Consider the following 7,999-nt stretch of genomic DNA (forward strand, 5'->3'; position numbering starts at 1 on the left):
TGAGCTTCAGTAGGAATTACCTAGTCAGAAGAGATGAAAAATCAGTAAAATGGCTAGCACAGCCTATCAACATCTCATCTCACCCAACGGGAAAACTGGGTTTTGATTTTTTTGTTGCCATGTAACAAATTCCACAAAATATACCAAATTCAGTTGATCTCACAATTTAAAAATTACTCCCATTTCAAAAGAGCACCAATAAAAGAGGATTTAACTTCTATTATTTATTTAGTTTTTCCAGAGACCACAGGACTGGTCTACAGATGGTGGTGGGGCTGGGTGGAGGGACTCACAGCTTACTCAGAGAGGCAGTAACTAAGTCACTAAACCTGTTTATCACACCCAAAGAAGAGCTGTGGCCAAACTTTTCTCTTCCTGCTATCACTTGAAAATTCTAAGAAGGAATGCACATCAAGCACCTCCTGCATTCTGATTGTCTTAGAGATATGAACAGCAGGAGGGTGGGAAACTCTACTTTTTAGTCCTTCTAAACTGGAGAAACAGCAAAGAGAACCATTGATCTTGTTACAAAGAGAAACTCGTGTACAAGCCTACTGATGAGCACCACTGAACTTTTAAACATTCTTGAAAAGTGGTCTTTCTCAAGATTTGTTTTTCCTTGTCTTTTGAGTTTTGTTGGTTTCCACTACCCTGGCAATGCTACAACACTTAGTGGGGAAGGCTCCCCGTGGCCAGCCCCTGTGCTGTGGTCAGTTAACTCCATGGAATTGTCCTCCACCACCACAACTTTTTGTTTCCTGACTCCAGGTCTGGTACTGAAAGGCTGACTGCTGCACTCACTGCTTACACACCACCTCTGCAAATACACAGACACGCACAGAGCCCTACAGGGTTATGGCATTGTAAAGGCAGTAAAGGGCATTGTAAAGGATTCCTCTACATGAACCCTCAGAATCATGCTGGACAAACACAGCAGCACTGAAAACACAGAGAAAATAAAGTTTGAAGTCAGGGGCACAGATCAGAAAAAGACAATCCGTACTCGTGTATAAACACTGTCATGTCCTCACTTAGGTAACAGTCTAAAGGAAAATGGTATGTTAATTTTTTGTTGGCTGTCCAGAAAAACCTAATTAGTGGCCAAAGACTAACTCATGCTACCGGGAAGTTATGGATCAGCTTTTTTTTCCCCCTCAAACAGTAACAATTACATACTTTAAACCCAAGGAAATTAAAAGCCATGTATACTTTGTGATGCAGACAAAGTATAAGGGCAACTCAATTCCCATTGGGATGCATCCAAATTCAGCAGTCTTACATGAGTATTTACAGAATTTAGAGAGACAACATCTGTACCAATTCTGTCTGATGTAACTGACAATTTAGACAGCTAGTTCCTTTCTAATGAGGCTGTTTTTTAAAGTTATCACGTCCTCATAACTTGAACTAGCCTTTTTTTTCCTCTCTTGGCTATTTTTATGCATCTGAAATGCTCTGCATCAAATGCTGCTTTTTTATATAAAGTTTAGTTGCTTAAAGGAGAATGGGGGTACTGTGAGCTCTTACAGAAACATTTTATAATTCAAGCTGTTATGCTTCCATACTAAAAAGTTAACAAGGGGAAAGCTGTAACCACATTATGAATTGAGCCATTTCAAAACCAAAACAGTGTAGGAAAACAGTGTATTCACAAAATGAATGCTAAGATACATCCCAATTCATACAGCAAACAAAAAAAAAAAAAAATTGAAAGCTTCTTAACAACAGTTAATAGAGGATCCAGATGAACATTTCTGCACTTATTCAACATCTACTAGAAGGGAGAAGCTAAAGATCAGTCCAGAGGAGTATTTGCAATGCAATTAGGCTAGACAAGTAAGCCTGAATGTATGCCAGCTGCAGGGGTCTGCCCTTAATTCACACAATCAAATGTCTAGTGTGTCACACAGTGTCTAGCATCAGTATCTCCAGTATTAAAAGTCTCATCAGATATGCACTTGTTTACTGAGTGTCTAATCAGGGTCTGAACACATATCTAGCTGTACCTTCTAGCAGTCTATATGCCAGTCCATCACCATCTGTCAGTTAAAGCTCCCACAGACAGAAAAAAATCAATTCTAACAAATGTGTTCGGTGCTCAAACTAAGCTATCATTCACATTTCAATATAAGACTTGAATTCCTTTTCAGTCTTCTTCAACTCTGACCCAGCTCTACCCCCTTCTTCACTGAAAAGGGCAAAGACAACAGCCCAGCAAGTGGGACAGGCAAAACAGACCTCCTTTGTTCACTTTTTCCCTTTCAGTTTTCTATTGAGGTAAATAACTGAAAGCTCAGCCAGCCTCCAGTAGCTCAGAAGAAAGCAAGATAGCTAGCTTGCAACTATCCTTTCCTGGTTAACAAACTGCAGGACAAAACTTACCGTGCATCATGTTAATCTTATTATTAGAGATTAACTCCTTACAAATTCCCTTAATATCACATTTATGAGACAGTATTCATAAATGCAGAAGTTGCAATGTCCTGAATACTGAATTGAACAGGCAATACACATGCTTACCAATTTAAAATGCAACAAATTATCACTGCAGAGAAAGTATTTAAAAAATTCTGTTAATACTACCAGCCCACTCAGGAAGGCAAAATCAAATTCATTGCATATTGCCCAACACAATACCTCCTACATTATTCCCTCAGCTTTCATTACCAAGATATACTTTCCTCTGTATGCCTTCCCATTTTACCATCTCTGAAGAGCACAATTTCACTGAACTATGTCAATATAATGGAAATTAAGTAATCACAATTCAAGGTGATTTGAGACAGATTAATAAAACTACAGAATAACAGCAATTTCACTGGTGCAGTCAAAACAGATTTAATTTTAGGCAGATTCAGCTATTTGAGCTCAATCAAAATGCTCAAAAAATGCCAAACCCTTATTGTATTCAATATAATTTATGTCCAGATACCATGGCAAGTCATTTTGCTAAAGCAGGAAGAACAGGCAACATGCATTACCTGATTTGAAATCAGAATCCTCAAAATAAAATCTGACAATTCGAGAGACATCTCATTAACCCCAAGAAACTCTTAACTGGGTTACCTAAGCTTCTGCTACCACCTTTTTGAGCACCAAAGAGAAACACCACAGTGCAACAAGCTAGCAGGAGGTATCAGTATGCATCACTGGATTTATTTCATTTTCTTAAAATAAAGACCATTAAAAATAGCCAAATTTTCTTATTACAGCATTTTTGTCAAACAAGCTGTGGTATATGTGATAAATAATACACTTTCTCCAAGAAGATATGGAACAGTATCTAAGGCTCAGATGCTGGTGATCTCATTCACCTTGAACATTATTACTTTTGAATAATTCTGCTGAGGCCAGTAATACTAATGACAGAACTAAGATACTATTATGAGTATGATTAGTTGTGGATTTATCTGTGAGTGGTGAAGAAGGTTTTAGCTCCATCCTTAGCACCAGCTGGCGTACACTACTCCACCCTCCGACATGGTGACACAACTGCACAGTTTGCCTTTAGCTACACTGCCTTTGCACAACCCAAAATGTGAATCCATTCAATGGATCCCAAGCTCTGTCACCACCAAGCAGCCTTCTGGGTTTGCTTCTTTACATTCAGTATTCTCAGAATGTAACACTTTCCCAGTTCTATACTGATATAGTCTGACAGCTAATTTTAGACACACAAGAGAATTTCAAAGTACTTTGAAATTCAAATAAGTAACTTTCACAGACTTCAGCATCACACTCATTAGGAGCTCTGGTCACTTGCATTGCAATTTCTATTCAAAACTAAACAAATGCCTGAGGTATAGTCACACAAATGATAACATCAAACACATTAGACAAATATTAAAAAGGTGCTGCACCTGCAAGTCAGTTTTCTGATTTCTAGGTTCTTTGAGCTGTGTAACACTGAACTACCTTTCTCTTTCCAGCTGATATCTTTTGCCAAAGAACTGCAGCAAGACGGTCTCTTGGCATATAAGCTGCTCTCAGACTCAAAAGACAGTCCAGATGCTTTCTGATGTCAGTGACCTGTTTTATGCACAGACCCATATAACTACTATCCATAAATTATCATATCTATTACAAAAAATTATGGGAGATGTCAAAATTATTAATAGTGCACTTATTAGATACAATAAAGTTTTCAGGTTTCATCTACCTTTTCCACAATGTACTTGAGAATCAAAATCAGACAGAGAAAGAAATGCATAAAGAACATTAGAAAAAGGAACCCAGGTGTTTGACACTGGCTTTTTCACTCAGTAGGAGGTTGTTTTGAATAAACACACAAAAGCTGGACCTTTAGGGATAAAAAAACATCATGTCATGATCTATAGGTTTCACTGCAGAGCTATATATCACATTTTCCATTGTTTTATCCAACTACACAGAGAGCTAAGCAACAGCACTCTTTTCACAGAGTACTTGTCAATATGGAACAGGCTTATTGACTGGGCTGAAGCACACTATGATCTTAAATATTTAAACAGCTTGGCATTATTAATCAGGTACTGTTTACACTTAGACTCCAAAGCCTTGGTTTAAACACATTTCAGAGTTCAAAACTAACACATCTATGCTGAAGACCTCAGCGTCAGCTGAAGGTTTGGTTAATTATTAGTTTATAACCAAAGAGACAAGCGCACCCTGCACACAGACTTCACCACGATATTCTGCATTAATCGCCTTCAAGAAGCCAAAATACGGAAAACCACGAAAAGCCCGCAATTCAGACACACTGTAGCTATTTTATACCTAAATAAAATCGCAACTATGAGGAGCCGGGAAAGAAAAAAGAAAAGTACGGGCGATAAATAAAGGCGCAAGAGCCGAAAGGCGGACGGCGGCAGTTCAGCACCGACAGCTCCTTCCCCCGCACACGCCCGGCCCTCGCCCCCGCCGGGCCGCGCACGAAATGGCGACCGAGCCCGCCCGGGGATGGATGTGGGCGCGTCGCAGCCGCGGAGCGTCTCCGCCCGGCCCGCCGGGCGCTACCCGCCCGCCCCGGGAGGTGCCACCGGCCGCCGCCGCAACAAAGCCCCGCAGCGGCCGCCGCGGCACCGGGCGGGCTCAGCCGCTGCCTCCTCGCCCGCCCCCTCGGAGCAGCCCCGGCACCCAGGGAGGGCGGGCGGCTCCTCGCCGTCGAGCCGGCGGTGCGGGGAGATGGATGTGACACCGGCGGTGCGGGGGGGATGGATGTGACACCGGCGGTGCGGGGCGGATGGATGTGACACCGGCGGTGCGCGGGGATGGATGTGACACTGGCGGTGCAGGGGGATGTGACACCGGCGGTGCGGGGCGGATGGATGTGACACCGGCGGTGCGCGGGGATGGATGTGACACATGCGGTGCGGGGGGGATGGATGTGACACCGGCGGTGCGGGGCGGATGGATGTGACACCGGCGCGACAGCGGGCGCGGCAGCTCACTGTGCGTGATGCACGGCGCGGTGACAGAGACGGCCAGGTCGGTACTCACGGGAAGGTGCGGCTCCTCTGCCCGGGGAGAAGAGGGTCAAGGGATACTCGCGCTCCTGCTCCGGCTGCTCCCGCTGCTGCCCACTCGGCAGCCCGGCGAGAAGAGCCGCGGCGGGCGCGCTCCCGCGCTGTCCCCTCCCCTCCCCTCTCCGCCCCCGCCCCCGCCGCGCCGCGGGGAAGGCGCGCTCCCGCGGAGGGTGGGGGGGGGGCCGGGGCGGGGAGGGCGCGCGCGTCTGCGCGAGTCGCCCCGGAGCGGGCGCGCGCGCGGCGCGGGGGCCGGGGCGGGGCCGGGGCGGGGCGCGGGTCCCTCGCACCTGAGGGGGCGCGGGGCGCGTCCATCTTGGGCATCCCTTCCTCCTCCTCTTTTCGCTCCCTGCTGCCGCCACCTCGGTTAAAAGCGGGGTGGAATCGCCATGGTAGCACCGCTCAGGGGCTCCCGGACCGAGCCGGCCCTGAGCCTCCCCAGCAGCGCCCGTGCTCGGCAGGCCCCCGGGCCCCGCCTGTGCCTCCCCCGGCCGGGGACAGCCGAGCGCTCCCCGCGGCACCCCTGGAGCTGCCCCCCCGGCAAGGGCGGTGTTTTAAATAGCCGCATTATTTTAGCCCGGCAGTGCCCCTCTAAATAGATGGTTTCAGCGAGTTCCCAAACTGGAGACAAGGATATTAGTTTACACTCGAGAATTGTCCTGTTGAACTCGTTAAATTTGCAGTTCACAAGTTCAGGAAGGCGGACGCTTGGATGCGATCACTGAAAGGGAAGCTTTGCGTGACACCATTTGGCGAAGAGTCGGGAACGGGGCTTATTCCAAGCAAACCTTTCTGCTGAGCACACAGAGCTCTCCTTCACTTTCACGTCGGTTCATTTAATGAACGACATCAGAAATTATTTTAATTTTGAGTCTTTCATGGGCTGTGCTCAGTATTGCTCAAAATTAATCTAACTATACCTTTAACATAGCAAATGTGATTAACTGCTGCTGCTGAATTTGCCTTTGGATCAGCCACTGTAGGAATAGCCTTTGTGCATTGCAAGGTGGCAACTTTTGCAGTGGTTAACCATTATATATTTCAGGGAAGAGCTCTCAAGCTGAACTCTGCAGTGATAACTTAATAGTGCAAAATGCAATGCCTAAGATGAGCAAACAGCCCTTACTCTGCATCTCTGCACAAACCACATTATGACTCTGGCAAGTTAAATCTGAACATCTGACCTTCTGAAAACAATGCTTGAGATGAATAACAGATTCTGTAAATGATATAGCACATGAATATTAATATCCAAGGGTTAAGCAATAAGTCAGACATTACTTCTTCAGACTTTGGAGATATTCAGACTCCTATCAATCTGAGGCCAGGATATTAATGTCTGAGACCAGAATATGCAAAGAAGATTAGATGAAAGTGAAGGAAAACCATTTTATATAGAGAGATGTGTTCCAATGTTCTTTAATTTGTTTGCTAACATTTTCTTCTTCACTATACAACTCCCATGTTTCCAGCTGATTTATTTAACCACAAAAACACTACGGTCTAAGTAAAGATGCATAAATGTATATACAGATGGCCTTAAAATGCTAGGATAATGCCTGACTTTTCTTCCACGATATTGTCTTCCATCAGGAGATTGTGTAGCCACTCCTGGCTTTGTGAAAATATAGGTATGAAATGCAGAGAGAAAGCTGAGAAATTATCTGTCTGTTTGCATCCCTGATGGATTTCATAGGCAACATGTTGAGCCAAACCTTCAGGAGGTTGACTGCAGGACACTCGAGGAGAAAGATCTGGGTTGAAAGTTTACCTTTCTTGAAATGTAGGATCAAAGATCTGGTTAGTATTTGGGTGGCCAGCCTACAATTCTTTATAGGCACAAACCAGTGGGCTGTGGCAAACAACTTGGTGGAAATTTGACCACAAGACCTATGTAAATGAAGAGATTTTACTGTTGCAGGGAGGGCGTAAAAAACAACTTTACACTGATATAATAAACAGCTCTGCTGATGCATGGTGAAGCTGTAGTGTTGCAGCTGGTATGATTACACCATTGTGATTCCCCTCAGAATTTTAAATCTGTATTTTTTTATATTACATAGATAAACAGATATACACATTCAATAGCACAAAGTAGATCTTTCCAAATTGTGGCATAATTATTGGTCAACAAGTAAATTCAAAGGTTTATACAGCTAGGAGCTACCGGTGGTGGCTTCTGCTAGTCTGGATGACTGCTACCCATACTGACAGTAGGACGGTGGCACCAAGTAAAAAGAAGCAGGTGAGCTTGGTGATATAGAAAACAATGGCCATTATGATAAGCAGAAGTTTTGTGTCTGAAGGAATATTAGCTTTCAGAGCTCTCTGCTGCCTTGCATCTTTTCAGTCATAGTCATCATATTACTTTTTGTAGCCTTTTTTCTCACTTTGTCTTCTGCAATTATATCCATGGATGGGCAGTTCCAAGCATACTCCTAGTCTTCGTTTGCCTTTTTTACCGACCTTGGTTTAATTAGCTATCATCTTCTGCTTTC

The 7,999-nt window shown here is 44.4% G+C and overlaps 1 protein-coding gene across 23 annotated transcripts in view; it reads right to left on the bottom strand.

Moving 5' to 3' along the window:
- The window catches only part of NRCAM (neuronal cell adhesion molecule), a 144,716-nt gene extending 139,029 nt beyond the window's left edge, over window positions 1-5,687 (bottom strand). For 6 of the 23 annotated variants that reach the window (XM_077178928.1, XM_077178923.1, XM_077178926.1 and 3 more), the window contains exon 1: window positions 5,479-5,640. The gene's annotated coding sequence lies outside the window, so the exon portion shown is untranslated. Of the gene's footprint in view, window positions 1-5,478 lie in introns of all 23 variants that reach the window. The other 17 variants (XM_077178902.1, XM_077178913.1, XM_077178904.1 and 14 more) reach the window with 9 other exon arrangements.
- Window positions 5,688-7,999: the final 2,312 nt, after the last annotated feature.

The sequence above is a fragment of the Agelaius phoeniceus genome, chromosome 5, assembly GCF_051311805.1.
Source record: "Agelaius phoeniceus isolate bAgePho1 chromosome 5, bAgePho1.hap1, whole genome shotgun sequence".
Lineage (NCBI taxonomy): Eukaryota > Metazoa > Chordata > Aves > Passeriformes > Icteridae > Agelaius > Agelaius phoeniceus.